Genomic DNA, 15463 nt, shown 5'->3' on the forward strand with positions numbered 1-15463 from the left:
GCATCTGAAATTCAAATTTAATGGTATCTCCTTGATTTTTACTTGCTAAATCTGACTGGTCAAACAGCCAAGGAGTGCTCAGCACATGGAGCTTGCACTGGCCTCCTGCTCAGTGCTGCCACATGCAGCTTCCACCTGTCACTGCCCTGCTCCAGAACTGTGTGTGGCTCCCAACTGCTTCCAGAGACAAGCTTGGACTCCAGGGCTACTGTGCTGGGCCTGGCTTTCCTGCCAGGCCAGCTGCCCTGCTTGGGCTCTTTCCCATCTCTGCCCCTGCTCATGTTTTCCCTGCCTGGCATGTCTCCTGTCCATTCCCTGTAGCAGTTGCAAACACTTATTGAGCACCTACTAAATATAGGCAACATGCTGAGTTTTTCATTTGCATTATCTCAATTTGATTGTCACAAAACCTAGTAGAGACAGTAGCTCTCCTGTTTTACCAGTGAAGAAAGTGATGCTCTCAGATGTGATTCTTTTTTTTTTAAACTGAAGTATACCTGATTTACAATATTGTGTTTCAGGTGTACAGCAAAGTGATTTGGTTACATATATATCAGATCAGATCAGTCGCTCAGTCGTGTCCGACTCTTCTGCAATCACAACACGCCAGGCCTCCCTGTCCATCACCAACTCCCGGAGTTCACTCAGACTCACGTCCATCGAGTCAGTGATGCCATCCAGCCATCTCATCCTCTGTCGTCCCCTTCTCCTCCTGCCCCCAATCCCTCCCAGCATCAGAGTCTTTTCCAGTCAACTCTTCGCATGAGGTGGCCAAAGTACTGGAGTTTCAGCTTTAGCATCATTCCTTCCAAAGAAATCCCAGGGCTGATCTCCTTCAGAATGGACTGGTTGGATCTCCTTGCAGTGCAAGGGACTCTCAAGAGTCTTCTCCAACACACAGGTCAAAAGCATCAATTCTTTGGTGCTCAGCCTTCTTCACAGTCCAACTCTCACATCCATACATGACCACAGGAAAAACCATAGCCTTGACTAGACGGACCTTTGTTGGCAAAGTAATGTCTCTGCTTTTCAATATGCTATCTAGGTTGGTCATAACTTTCCTTCCAAGGAGTAAGCGTCTTTTAATTTCATGGCTGCAGTCACCATCTGCAGTGATTTTGGAGCCCAGAAAAATAAAGTCTGACACTTTTTCCACTGTTTCCCCATCTATTTCCCATGAAGTGATGGGACCGGACGCCATCATCTTCGTTTTCTGAATGTTGAGCTTTAAGCCAACTTTTTCACTCTCTACTTTCACCTTCATCAAGAGGCTTTTGAGTTCCTCTTCACTTTCTGCCCTAAGGGTGGTGTCATCTGCATATCTGAGGTTACTGATATTTCTCCTGGCAATCTTGATTCCAGCTCATGTTTCTTCCAGCCCAGTGTTTCTCATGATGTACTCTGCATAGAAGTTAAATAAGCAGGGTGACAATATACAGCCTTTATGTACTCCTTTTCCTATTTGGAACCAGTCTGTTGTTCCATGTCCAGTTCTAACTGTTGATTCCTGACCTGCATACAAATTTCTCAAGAGGCAGATCAGGTGATCTGGTATTCCCATCTCTTTCAGAATTTTCCACAGTTGATTGTGATCCACACAGTCAAAGGCTTTGGCATAGTCAACAAAGCAGATATAGATGTTTTTCTGGAACTCTCTTGCTTTTTCCATGATCCAGCAGATGTTGGCAATTTGACCTCTGGTTCCTCTGCCTTTTCTAAAACCAGCTTGAACATCAGGAAGTTCACGGTTCACATATTGCTGAAGCCTGGCTTGGAGAACTTTAAGCATTACTTTACTAGCGTGTGAGATGAGTGCAACTGTGCAGTAGTTTGAGCATTCTTTGGCATTGCCTTTCTTTGGGATTGGAATGAAAACTGACCTTTTCCAGTCCTGTGGCCACTGCTGAGTTTTCCAAATGTGCTGGCATATTGAGTGCAGCACTTTCACAGCATCATCTTTCAGGATTTGGAATAGCTCAACTGGAATTCCATCACCTCCAGTAGCTTTGTTCGTAGTGATGCTTTCTAAGGCCCACTTGACTTCACATTCCAGGATGTCTGGCTCTAGGTCAGCGATCACACCATCGTGATTATCTGGGTCATGAAGATCTTTTTTGTACAGTTCTTCTGTGTATTCTTGCCATCTCTTCTTAATATCTTCTGCTTCTGTTAGGTCCATACCATTTGTGTCCTTTATAGAGCCCATCTTTGCATGAAATTTTCCTTTGGTATCTCTGATTTACGAACAAAGCTAGTGGAGGTGATAGAATTCCAGTTGAGCTATTCCAAATCCTGAAAGATGATGCTGTGAAAGTGCTACACTCAATATGCCAGCAAATTTGGAAAACTCAGCAGGGGCCACAGGACTGGAAAACGTCAGTTTTCATTCCAATCCCAAAGAAAGGCAATGCCAAAGAATGCTCAAACTACTGCACAGTTGCACTCATCTCACACGCTAGTAAAGTAATGCTTAAAGTTCTCCAAGCCAGGCTTCAGCAATATGTGAACCGTGAACTTCCTGATGTTCAAGCTGGTTTTAGAAAAGGCAGAGGAACCAGAGGTCAAATTGCCAACATCTGCTGGATCATGGAAAAAGCAAGAGAGTTCCAGAAAAACATCTATATCTGCTTTGTTGACTATGCCAAAGCCTTTGACTGTGTGGATCACAATCAACTGTGGAAAATTCTGAAAGAGATGGGAATACCAGATCACCTGATCTGCCTCTTGAGAAATTTGTATGCAGGTCAGGAATCAACAGTTAGAACTGGACATGGAACAACAGACTGGTTCCAAATAGGAAAAGGAGTACATAAAGGCTGTATATTGTCACCCTGCTTATTTAACTTCTATGCAGAGTACATCATGAGAAACGCTGGGCTGGAGGAAACACGAGCTGGAATCAAGATTGCCAGGAGAAATATCAGTAACCTCAGATATGCAGATGACACCACCCTTAGGGCAGAAAGTGAAGAGGAACTCAAAAGCCTCTTGATGAAGGTGAAAGTAGAGAGTGAAAAAGTTGGCTTAAAGCTCAACATTCAGAAAACGAAGATGATGGCATCCGGTCCCATCACTTCATGGGAAATAGATGGGGAAACAGTGGAAAAAGTGTCAGACTTTATTTTTCTGGGCTCCAAAATCACTGCAGATGGTGACTGCAGCCATGAAATTAAAAGACGCTTACTCCTTGGAAGGAAAGTTATGACCAACCTAGATAGCATATTCAAAAGCAGAGACATTACTTTGCCAACAAAGGTTCATCTAGTCAAGGCTGTGGTTTTTCCTGTGGTCATGTATGGATGTGAGAGTTGGACTGTGAAGAAGGCTGAGCGCCAAAGAATTGATGCTTTTGAACTGTGGTGTTGGAGAAGACTCTTGAGAGTCCCTTGGATTGCAAGGAGATCCACCCAGTCCATTCTGAAGGAGATCAGCCCTGGGATTTCTTTGGAAGGAATGATGCTAAAGCTGAAACTCCAGTACTTTGGCCACCTCATGCGAAGAGTTGACTCATTGGAAAAGACTCTGATGCTGGGAGGGATTGGGGGCGGGAGGAGAAGGGGACGACAGAGGATGAGATGGCTGGATGGCATCACTGACTCGATGGACGTGAGTCTCAGTGAACTCTGGGAGTTGGTGATGGACAGGGAGGCCTGGTGTGCTGCGATTCATGGGGTCGCAAAGAGTCGGACATGACTGAGCAACTGATCTGATCTGATCTGATCTGATAAGCTGTTTGTATATTTTGGAAATTAAACTGTGCATCATTTGCAGATATTTTCTCGCAGTCCGTAGATTGTCAGACATGATTCTTAAACTGTGGTCCCTGGGCCAGCAGCTGCAATACCACGCACATTCTCAGGCGCTACTCCAGAACTACTGAATCAGAAACTCTGAGGCTGGGGCCCAGCTATCTGTATTTTAATCAGCTCCCTTCAGCCACATCAGAGTGTTTCCGATGCTTGTTCTAGTTTGTGACTTGCTGCTCTAAGAGATGAAGTAACTGAAGGAAGCTTTCATTCAGGCAGAGGTTGAGAGGATGATAGAAGACCCCCAGGCAGGGCATTTATGATCATTCTGAGCATCGTGCGTGGACTAGGCTCTGGAGATGCTGTAGCGACCCAGCAGTCCTGGTTGGTGAGGGGGAGAGAAGAAGGGAAAGAAGCAGAACTGACAGGCAGTCAGGCAGTTATGATGGATGGCAGCAGGATGGGAGGGTCAAGGAAAGCTTTCCTCAAGCAGACATCTAAGTCTCAAAAATCAGTTGGAATTAGTTAGATATAAAGGGTGGGAGGGCTTCTCAGGTGGCTCAGTAGTAAAGAATCCGCCTCCCAGTGCAAGAGAGGAGGGTTCCATCCCTGTGTTGGGAAGATCTCCTGGAGAAGGAAATGGCAACCCACTCCATTAATCTTGCAGGGGAAGTCCCATGGACAGAGGAGCCTGGCAGGGCTATAGTCCATGGGGTCGCAAAGAGTGGGAAAGGACTTAGTGACTAAACAACAACAAAAGGGTGGGAATGCTATTCCAAGTGTACTGACTAGTTTGTAGCAAGGCCCTGCAGATGTATCTGGGGAGAGTTCAGTCTTGATGGAAGGTGAAACAGCTGAGTAGGGGGCAGGGGAGGAATCAGATTGGGGGGGGGGGGGGGGCGGCGCGGGGGAGGGGAGGAAGTGGGAGGCAAGTCTCTGCCTTCAGAGCAAATGAAGGAGCTTTAGGGGCTTCCCTGATGGCTCAGATGGTAAAGCGTCTGCCCGCAATGCAGAAGACCGGGGTTCGATCCCTGGGTCGGCAAGATCCCCTGGAGAAGGAAATGGCAACCCACTCCAGTAGTCTTGCCTGGAAAATTCCATGGACGGAGGAGCGTGGTAGGCTAAAGTCCATGGGGTTGCAAAGAGTCGGACACGACTGAGCAACTTCACTTAATAGCAATTGAGAAAAAGCCCTCTGGCTTTCGTGTGGAGTGGCACTAGAGAAGATAGTTGGGGAGGGGGGGAGCAGAGACCCAGGAGTGTCAGGCCCTAGACCCAGCCCGCTTCTGACCTTCAAGGCAGCTGTAGAGATTCAGACCCCAATCACAGTTTTGGGCTGGTGGCGGTTCCAAGGCCGGTGTTGCCGCCTCCGAGGCCAAGGGGTGGGGCTGGAGAGAGAACTGCCCCCACCATCTTCCGCTACTGGCCCACCCCGATGGCCCCGCCCCTACAGCCGCCCCGCCCCCAGCCCCGCCTCTCCGCAGCTGCTGGCTGGAGAAAGTCAGGCTCTGGGCTGCAATCCTGGGTTGCTCTTCCCTTCCTTGTTGCCTTTCCCTGCCAATGTGGCTGAGGCTGCGGGGCTCCTGGGGCCTCTCCTGCCAGACTTTCAGGGACAGGCTCTGGATGTGGTCAGGGATCCCTAGGCTGGAGGGCAGGAGACTTCCGTTGCTGTCCCTTATTCCTGCCAACCAGGCTGTCGGTGGTAGCCGAGCACTGCCCCAGCCTGACCAGGTTGCCTGGCAGTGTGGGCTCTGGCTGGGCAGTTTCCGGCTCCAGCTGTCCTTACCAGAAAAACGTCAGTTTGACTGAACCCTTTGAAATCTGTTTGGGATTTCTAGTCGCGGGAAGAACACTGAAAGATCATTAACCACCTGTGAAGGGGAGCTTTCTGTGTGTTCTGAAACCTCCGCAGGACTTACCAGCTGTCTTATGCGCTGAACCTTCAGCAAGGGGACCTCTTATTCTTCCTCTTTTTACTTAGATGTACTTTCTGGCCCCGTTCTCCTCCATCTGGTATCCAGACTCATTTCTCACTATGCTTTGCAATGCAAAGAGGGTCTCAAAAGGATGGGCTTCCCCGGTGGCTCAGCAGTGGTTTGATCCCTTGGGTTGGGAAGATCCCTTAGAGGAGGGCATAGCAACCCACTCCAGTATTCTTGCCTGGAGAATCTCAAGGACAGAGGAGCCTGGTGGGCTATCGTTCATAGGGTCGCAAAGAGTTGGACATGACTGAAGTGACTGAGCATGCACACCTGCTAGAATGGATGTTCAATATTTTTAAATTTTGTTCAGGAATAGAATAAGAGATGTTTAAAAAAATACCATTTAGGGCTCTCCTGGTGGCTCAATGGTAAAGAATCCATATCTCAATGCAGGGGACACAGGTTTGATCCCTGATCCGGGCAGATCCCACATGCAGAACAACTAAGCCCGTGTACCACAACTATGGAACCTGCACTCTAGTGCCTACAAGCCGCAGCTACTGATCCCACGCACCTCAAGCACTGAAGCCTGCACCCCAGATCCCTGTTCCACAACAAGAGAGGCCACAGCACCGCAGCTAGAGAGCAGCTCCTGCTCGCTGAAACTAGATAAAGTCAGGGCAGCAGTAAAGACCCAGCTCAGCCAAAAATAAGTAAGTAAACAATTTGTAAAAATATTGTTGAGAGATCAATTAATGACAGGCCTTGAATTATATAGGGATGGATTATATACAAGAGGGTCAGGGACAGCGTAAGTGCGTTGAAGTGGTGAATGAAGCCATGAATAGTGGAGAAAGAGAGTGCTAGGAGGTGGCCCATCTGGCCTTGAATATGGGGTAAAACCATGGGCACTGAGGAGCCACTGATGGTTTTTGAGCAGGAGAGTGACACAATATTGCTAGTCACTGTACCAGTGTAAATGTTGTATGCCCCATAGGGTCCTGCTTGATTATATCAACAAATCATCGCCATTGGGCTTCCTAAAAGAAAAGTGGTATGTATTTCTGAGTTGAAAGCAATCGCTTTTGCCTTGTGCATAATTTTTTCTACCTGTTTATCATCTTTGGTGGGGCTTCCCAGGTAGTACGAGTAAAATCCACCTGCCAATGCAGGAGACACAAGAGATGCAGGTTCAATCCTTGGATTGGGAAGATCCCCTGGAGGAGGGCACAGCAACCCATTCCAGTATTCTTACCTGGAGAACCCATGGACAGAGGAGCCTGGCGGGCTACACTCCATACGGTTGCAAAGAGTGATGTGACTGAGCACACACACGCATGTCTCTGCCAAGCTCCCTGCTGGTGTGAAATACTGAACTCCAGATTTTAAAAATTTATTTAGGGGCAAGAGAATTAAAATGTAGGGCTTCCCTGGTGGCTTGGATGGTAAAGAATCTGCCTGCAGTGCAGGAGACCCAGGTTTGATCTCTGGGTCAGTAAGGTCCCTAGAGAAGGGAATGGCCACTCGCTCTAGTATTCTTGGAGAATTCCATGGACAGAGGAGCCTGGCTGGATGACAGTCCATGGGTTCGCAAAGAGTCAGATACAACTGAGTGACAAACACTTTCTAACACAAAAGAACTAAAGAGGAAGGAGCAAGGAGAAAAGAGATGATACAGGTAGCAATGGGACAGGGTGGAAGAGAGAAGACTATCATGGATTTTCCTGGGGTCACCACCCAGTCAGTTTTCCAAGCAGCTTGAGGAGCAGCCAGGAGTGAATGAGGGCTGCGTGCCACATATTCTGAGCTTGGTGCCACGTATTACGGACTGGGGGCCACATATTGTGGGCTGGGGGGCCACGTGGCAGAAACAGTCCCATTGAGTCATGGGACGCACAGCCTCATTGCTTTGTAAAGCTTGGTGTGAGGAGTATTTTTGTTTTTTACAGCCCAGCTGTCTGTGTAATGACTTCCTTCCCTCGGCCTTGTTCACTGAGGTGTCCCTGGGCGACCAGCTGAGTCACCACATTCCTTGCAGCTTAAAACACTGGCCCAAGCACAGGGGCCTGGCTCCTTCATGTAGGTGGGACCTTTGAAGTCTGCTGGAGGGTGCGGAAAGACAGGCTACAGAGCTCCCATCTCTCACCTGTACCTCTCCCCCAAAACATGGTTTAAAAAGCAAGTGAAAATAGAAAGTCCATCTGTTAAACACTACGCAATGGCCACAGCCTGAAAAAAAATTATTTATCAGCAAACATGAAGTCATATAGGACTTCCCCTATTGCCCAGCAGATAAAGAATCCACCTGCAACTCAGAAGACATAGGAGACATGGGGTCGACCACTGGGTCAGGAAGATCCCTTGAAGGAGGAAATGGCAACCCACTCCAGTACTCTTGCCTGGGAAATCCCATGGACAGAGGAGCCTGGTGGGCTGCAGTCCAAAGGTTTGCAAAGAGTCAGACATGACTGAGTGACTAAGCACACAGCAAATGAAGTAAATGTCAAATAGAATGCAGGGAAGTGGGGAGATGAGGGGTGACCAAGAACTGACACCCCTGCCCTCTGTCCTGTTGCAGCGTGAAGGGTCCGAAATCCAAGTGAAGAGACTGGGAACTCTCATGCCCAGCTGGAATGGGATGGAAACTTGCTCAGCTCTTCTCTAAAATAAACAATAAGCAGGCAGTTTTCAGTAAAAATAAGGATGTATTGGCAGAAAGTTCAGGAATCTTATTCCCTGAAATATGTTTTAAAGAAAGCTTGGTCAGGTATATAAGAAGACAAGGTGGAGATTATTTATGATAGTCTTGTTCATGGCATAGGTGAGCAGGAAGCAAAAATGAGTTAGTAAACTATGATGGAGGCTGACCTTGGAATTCTACACATCACTGAGAAACTATTTGTTAGGTGTACATACAACAGCATGGATGTAGTGTTAAGTGGGGGAAATCAGTAAAAGAGATTTAAGGCATAATATTTTCCCAGTCTTATTGAGATATGACTGATGTACAGTAAACCACATGTATTTAAAGAGTACGATTTGAGTTTTGACATGTGTAGATACCCATGAAACCATTGCCGCAATCAAGCTAATGAATATAGCCATCTCCTGGCAAAGTATGGAGTAGATCTATATGTATTAAAATGAACAGATGTTGAATACCGATTAAGATAGGAAAAAAGTTCAGCAGCGTGTGCAATATAATCCCATAGTTAAAACAAAAAATGTGTAGATACCCTGAAAAATCTGGAGTGATATAAACCAAAATAAACTGTATTTGTTATTGTTGTGTAGACACTTAGCCGTGTTCGACTTTTTGCGACCCCCATGGACTGTAGCCCACTATGTTCCTCTGTCTATGTAATTTTCCAGACAAGAATACTGGAGTGGGTTGCCATTTCCTTCTCCAGGAGATCTTCCAACCTAGGGATCGAACCTGGGTCTTCTGCACTGTCAATCAGTTCGGTTCAGTTCAGTCACTCAGTCGTGTCCGACTCTTTGCGACCCCATGAATCGCAGCACGCCAGGCCTCCCTGTCCATCACCATCTCCCGGAGTTCACTCAAACTCATATCCATTGAGTCGGTGATGCCATCCAACCATCTCATCCTCTGTCGTCCCCTTCTCCTCCTGCCCCCAATCCCTCCCAGCATCAGAGTCTTTTCCAAAGAGTCAGCTCTTTGCGTGAGGTGGCCAAAGTACTGGAGTTTCAGCTTCAGCATCATTCCTTCCAAAGAAATCCCAGGGCTGATTTCCTTTAGAATGGACTGGGTGGATCTCCTTGCAGTCCAGGGGACTCTTAAGAGTCTTCTCCAACATCACAGTTCAAAAGCATCAATTCTTCGGCGCTCAGCCTTCTTCACAGTCCAACTCTCACATCCATACATGACCACAGGAAAAACCATAGCCTTGACTAGACGGACCTTTGTTGGCAAAGTAATGTCTCTGCTTTTGAATATGCTATCTAGGTTGGTCATAACTTTCCTTCTAAGGAGTAAGCGTCTTTTCATTTCATGGCTGCGGTCACCATCTGCAGTGATTTTGGAGCCCCCAAAAAATAAAGTCTGACACTATTTCCACTGTTTCCCCATCTATTTCCCATGAAGTCATGGGACCAGATGCCATGATCTTCGTTTTCTGAATGTTGAGCTTTAAGCCAACTTTTTCACTTAGGCAGAGTCTTTACCGTCTGAGCCACCAGGGCAGCCCCTGGTGGTTAATATAGGTTTTATATAAAGGTCACCACTAAGTGTGTGTCCTTTGGTGTCTGGCTTCTTTCACTCCATGTGATTTATTAGAGTCTTCCATGTTGTGTGAAGCTGTAGTTCATTCACTTTTAGCGCAGCATATAGCAGCATTCCATTGGGTGAATATACCAAAATTTATTTACCCCTTCAACTACTAATTGACATTTGGGTCATTTCCAATTTAGAGCTACTACAAATAATGCTGCTGGGAGCATTTTGGTACATGTCTGCTGCTCTGCCTTAGCATGTATTACAGTACGGTTCCAAGTCATTTACATCTATAATCTTGTTATTTCTCTTCTATTTGGCCTACCTGGATTTTGCTCCTGTTTTCTTTTTTTTCTCCTTTTGGATCAGCCAAGTGTTTTCAATGATTGCATTTTATCTTCTGCATTAGATTTTTTAAAGTGTGTTAAAACATATATAATCCCAAGTTTACCATTATAAGTATGTTTAAATGTGCAGTTCACTGGTTTTAAGTACATTCACATCTTTGTGCAGCCAATCTCCAGAACCATTTTCATCTTGCAAAACTGATATGCTCTGTCCATTATGCAATGGTTGCCCATTCATTCCTTTGCTGCTTCCCTAGCAACCACCATTCTACTTCCTGTCACTGTGTATTTCACCATTCTAGGTATTTCATATAAACAGAGTCATGTAGTATTTGTCTTTTTGTGACTGACTTATTTTCTTTTTTTAAAAAAGTTATTTTTGACTGTGCTGGGTCTTTGTTGCTGCATGAGCTTTTCTCTGGCTCACTGCATCATTGACTCAATGGACATGAGTTTTGAGCAAACTCCGGGAGACAGTGAAGGACAGGGAAGCCTGGCATCCTGCAGTCCATGGTGTTGCAAAGAGTCAGACATGACTAAGCAACTGAACAACAAATCATGGAAGCCAAATAATAATTAAAATTATTTATTGTATCATTATGCACATTGATGGAAAGCATTATAGACAGAAGAGTTTCTTTCCCATCATAAGATTATTTACATCCATTTATTTAGCTAGGAACACTAGCTTGAAGAGGTACTGGTATATTCTATTTGAAATTATTTCTCTAGAGCAAACCATTGTCTTACAGTTGGAGCATGTTGAAGAAATTGTTTTCTCATAAGCTTTTTTTTATTCTTTTGAGTCTCAATCACTGAGTTCAAGGGACTTTGAGAGAATCCTGGTGTCCTGAATGTCCTGATGAATACGCTGAAGTCAAGCATTGTATTTGTATTCTGATAATATTCTTAGATCCATACAAGTGTTGGTTTGTGGAGCTCATATTTCTCCCACCAGTACTATGACATTTGAAGAACATTTGTTGTGAAAGTTTGACACCAATTTTCACACCGCTGTGCTTCCTGTCCCATTTTCTTCCTTGATTGTTCTTTTGCTCTTGTTCACCTCTCTGCTGTTGCCTGAGAACTTGTTTGGTTGACAGACTACATCTTCTTCTTGCCATGCATTGGTAGTTTCCTGCCAGGTATCTAAGTCACCTGATTCAGGAGACTGGTGAATAAAAGGCATATGGTGTGTAGCTGCTAATCTATTAGAGAAACCTGTGCTGCCCACTGGGATGCCAAAGTCTAATGGTTCTGTCTTCTTAATGATTTCCTGAGTTTTCCTTTTAGTCGATGTCATGTCCTTAAAATAGTCAGAGTCCAGTTGTTCTAAAGCTTTTTGCTGTGTTGTCACATTCTCATTTCCTCCTTCAGTCTTTACACACCTGTGGGTGCATCTTCATCCCAGAACCCTTCCACACCTGTCTGCTAAGGAGCTGATGAATAATCAACTCTAGTTGGCAAGTTATTTGATCTCCTCTTAATTTCTGTCCTCTGCCAGATCTGCATACTAATCTCTTTAGGAATGAGAATACTGTTGCTGGGTGGGTTTGTACTTTAAATAATCAAAACTGTGATGATGGCCCTGGTGGGGATCAAAACTGGACCCTTCCTCTCCCCATCTTCCCAGCAGAGGCTCCAGTCAAATTACTCTTTAATTAATATATTAAACCAATTTGATATGTCTTGGTTTTTTATGGTTTCATTGTGATGTGTCTAGATGGAGATTGATTTTTATTTATCCTGATTTGAACTTTTAAAAATTTATTTATTTTAATTTGAGGAGAATTGGCTTACATCTATTTCTGCTTTATTGACTATGCCAAAGCCTTTGACTGTGTGGATCACAATAAACTGTGGAAAATTCTGAAAGAGATGGGAATACCAGGCAACCTGATCTGCCTCTTGAGAAATTTGTATGCAGGTCAGGAAGCAACAGTTAGAACTGGACATGGAACAACAGACTGGTTCCAAATAGGAAAAGGAGTTCGTCAAGGCTGTATATTGTCACCCCGTTTATTTAACTTATATGCAGAATACATCATGAGAAACGCTGGACTGGAAGAAACACAAGCTGGAATCAAGATTGCTGGGAGAAATATCAGTAACCTCAGATATGCAGATGACACCACCCTTACGGCAGAAAGTGAAGAGGAACTCAAAAGCCTCTTGATGAAAGTGAAAGTGGAGAGTGAAAAAGTTGGCTTAAAGCTCAACGTTCAGAAAACGAAGATTATGGCATCCGGTCCCATCACTTCATGGGAAATAGATGGGGAAACAGTGGAAAAAATGTCAGACTTTATTTTTCTGGGCTCCAAAATCACTGCAGATGGTGACTGCAGCCATGAAATTAAAAGACGCTTACTCCTTGGAAGGAAAGTTATGACCAACCTAGATAGCATATTCAAAAGCAGAGACATTACTTTGCCAACAAAGGTTTGTCTAGTCAAGGCTATGGTTTTTCCTGTGGTCATGTATGGATGTGAGAGTTGGACTGTGAAGAAGGCTGAGCGCCAAAGAATTGATGCTTTTGAACTGTGGTGTTGGAGAAGACTCTTGAGAGTCCCTTGGACTGCAAGGAGATCCACCCAGTCCATTCTGAAGGAGATCAGCCCTGGGATTTCTTTGGAAGGAATGATACTGAAGCTGAAACTCCAGTACTTTGGCCACCTCATTGGAAGAGTTGACTTATTGGAAAAGACTCTGATGCTGGGAGGGATTGGGGGCAGGAGGAGAAGGGGACGACAGAGGATGAGATGGCTGGATGGCATCACCGACTCGATGGACGTGAGTCTGGGTGAACTCTGGGAGTTGGTGATGGACAGGGAGGCCTGGCGTGCTGCGATTCATGGGGTTGCAAAGAGTCGGACACGACTGAGTGACTGATCTGATCTGATGATATCAGATATCATATCTTATATCTTTCATAAGTTCTAGAGAATCCTCAGACACTATCTTTTCAAATATTGCTTTTATCTCATCCTTTCTCTTTTTCCTGTAGAAACAATCTTAAGGTTAGAACGATGTAAATTTTTTCCAAAGAGCTTAAAAAAATTTTTGTTTTTACTAACCCTTTGAAGTGCTAACAGTTCAGGATCCCTTTAATCTGTATTCAGAGTTTCACATTATGTAGACAACTCAGATGACTTGAAGCCAGGCTGCATCTGTGTAAGGAATGGATGACTTCCAGTTCACATCTTAAAGTTCTTCAGGATCCTAGGTTAAAGAGTTCTGTTGGCTGGGAACTTGCATATCACACTGAGGAGTCTAAGAAGGGGTGGGCAGTTGTGGATTTGTCAAGTCTGATTGATCAGAGGCAGCATTTTGTTACTATTTTTTAATTGAAGTATAGCTGATTTACAATGTGTTAATTTCTGCTGTAAAGTGATTCAGTTGTACATATACATATGTACATTCCTTTTAAAAAATATTGTCTTCCATTATGGTTTATCATAGGATATTGACTATCCTTTGATATACAGCAGGACCTTGCTGTTTATCCAGTCTATGTTTAAAAGCTTTCATCTGCTAACCCAGCCTCCCACTCCGTCCCTCTCCTAGGTCCTTCTCCTTGGCGACCACCAGTCTGCTCTCTCTGTCTGCTTTTCTATTTCTGTCTCATAGGTTCATTTGTTTCATATTTTAGATTCTACAGATAAGTGATATCATATATAGTATTTGTCTTTCTGACTTAACATCACTTAGTATCATCATCTCTAGTTGCATCCATGTTGCTGCAAATGGCATCATATCATTCTTTTTTATGGCCCAGTAGTATTCCATTGTACATATGCATCACATCTTCTTTATCCATTCCTCTCTTGATGGATATTCAGGTTGTTTCCATGTCAGACTATTGTGAATAGTGCTGCGATGAACATAGGGGTGCATGCATCTTTTCAAATAATAGTTTTGTCTGGAGGTATGCCCAGGAGCGGGATTGCTCGATCATATGGTAATTCTATTTTTAGTTTTCTGAGGAACTTCCATACTGTTCTCCACAGTGGCTGTACCAACTTACACTAATGTGCAGCTTGTTGAATTCTAGTGCTGTGGCCCATTGTGGGAAAAGGAGGAAGGCAGGCTGGGCTAGATTGCTGCTGCTGCTGCTGCTAAGTCGCTTCAGTCCTGTCCGACTCTGTGCAACCCCATAGACGGCAGCCCACCAGGCTTCCCATCCCTGGGATTCTCCAGGCAAGAACACTGGAGTGGGTTGCCATTTCCTTCTCCAATGCATGAAAGTGAAAAGTGAAAGTGAAGTCGCTCAGTCACATCCGACTCTTAGCGACCCCACGGACTGCAGCCTTACCAGGCTCCTCTGTCCATGGGATTTTCTAGGCAAAAGTACTGGAGTGGGGTGCCATTGCCTTCTCCGGGGCTAGACTAGGGCTAGGGAAACACAACCAGCCACAGAGATGGGTGGTCATGGCCAAGGTAGACTAATGCACAGGGTCTATCAGGTGAGGAGGGGAGGCGAGAAGCCAGGACTGTAGAGAAGATGCAGATGTGACTAGGGTGGCTCTGAATGCGAGGCCTCTGTTCACCGGGGCCAGAAGCAGAAGCAAGTTCTCTTCCGTGATTCTGGGCAGCTTGGCTGGCCAGTGTCTCCTCCAGGCCAACCAGCAGCTGGGCACTCTGGACAGCTTCATTATTGTTCTGTCTACATCCATTGTGAGCCTGCCATTCTGAACTGCACCCAGCAGGTTGTCCCTGCACCTGTATTGAAGGGTTCCTAGAATGCAGCTCAAATTATTACCAGCACCTTCAAGGCCCTGCATGATCTGGCTGGCCCCTGTCCACCTCTGCAGCCTGACCTCCCTCTATTCGCCTCACTATCCATGTGCCTTCTTCCTCTTTGTTTAAACCACCATGTACCCTGGATGGCTTCAGGGTCTATGCATGAGTCCTCTACAGGGAGCACCCCTCTCCCATATTTTCCTACTGTGATGGGCTAAATGTGTATGTACCTGCAAAATTCATACGTCTAAGCCCTGACTCCCAGTGTGGCAATACTGGGAGTAAGGAAATAATTAAAGTTGAATGAGATCATGAGAGTGGGATCCTGATCCAGGACAGTTAGTGTCCTTATAAGAAGAGATACCAGAAAGTTCATTCTCCTCTCTCCATGCTCATATATGAGGACACAGCAATAAAGAAGCCACATTCTAGTCAGGAAGAGAGTCCTCACCAGAAACTGCATGTGATGGAAAC

General features: G+C 45.3%; 1 pseudogene; it reads right to left on the bottom strand.

Annotated features, from left to right (window-relative positions):
• Positions 1–10794: 10794 nt before the first annotated feature.
• Positions 10795–14922, bottom strand: LOC113902870 (annotated as a pseudogene).
• Between the last annotated feature and the right edge of the window lie 541 nt (positions 14923–15463).

The sequence above is a fragment of the Bos indicus x Bos taurus genome, chromosome 13 (assembly GCF_003369695.1).
Source record: "Bos indicus x Bos taurus breed Angus x Brahman F1 hybrid chromosome 13, Bos_hybrid_MaternalHap_v2.0, whole genome shotgun sequence".
NCBI lineage: Eukaryota > Metazoa > Chordata > Mammalia > Artiodactyla > Bovidae > Bos > Bos indicus x Bos taurus.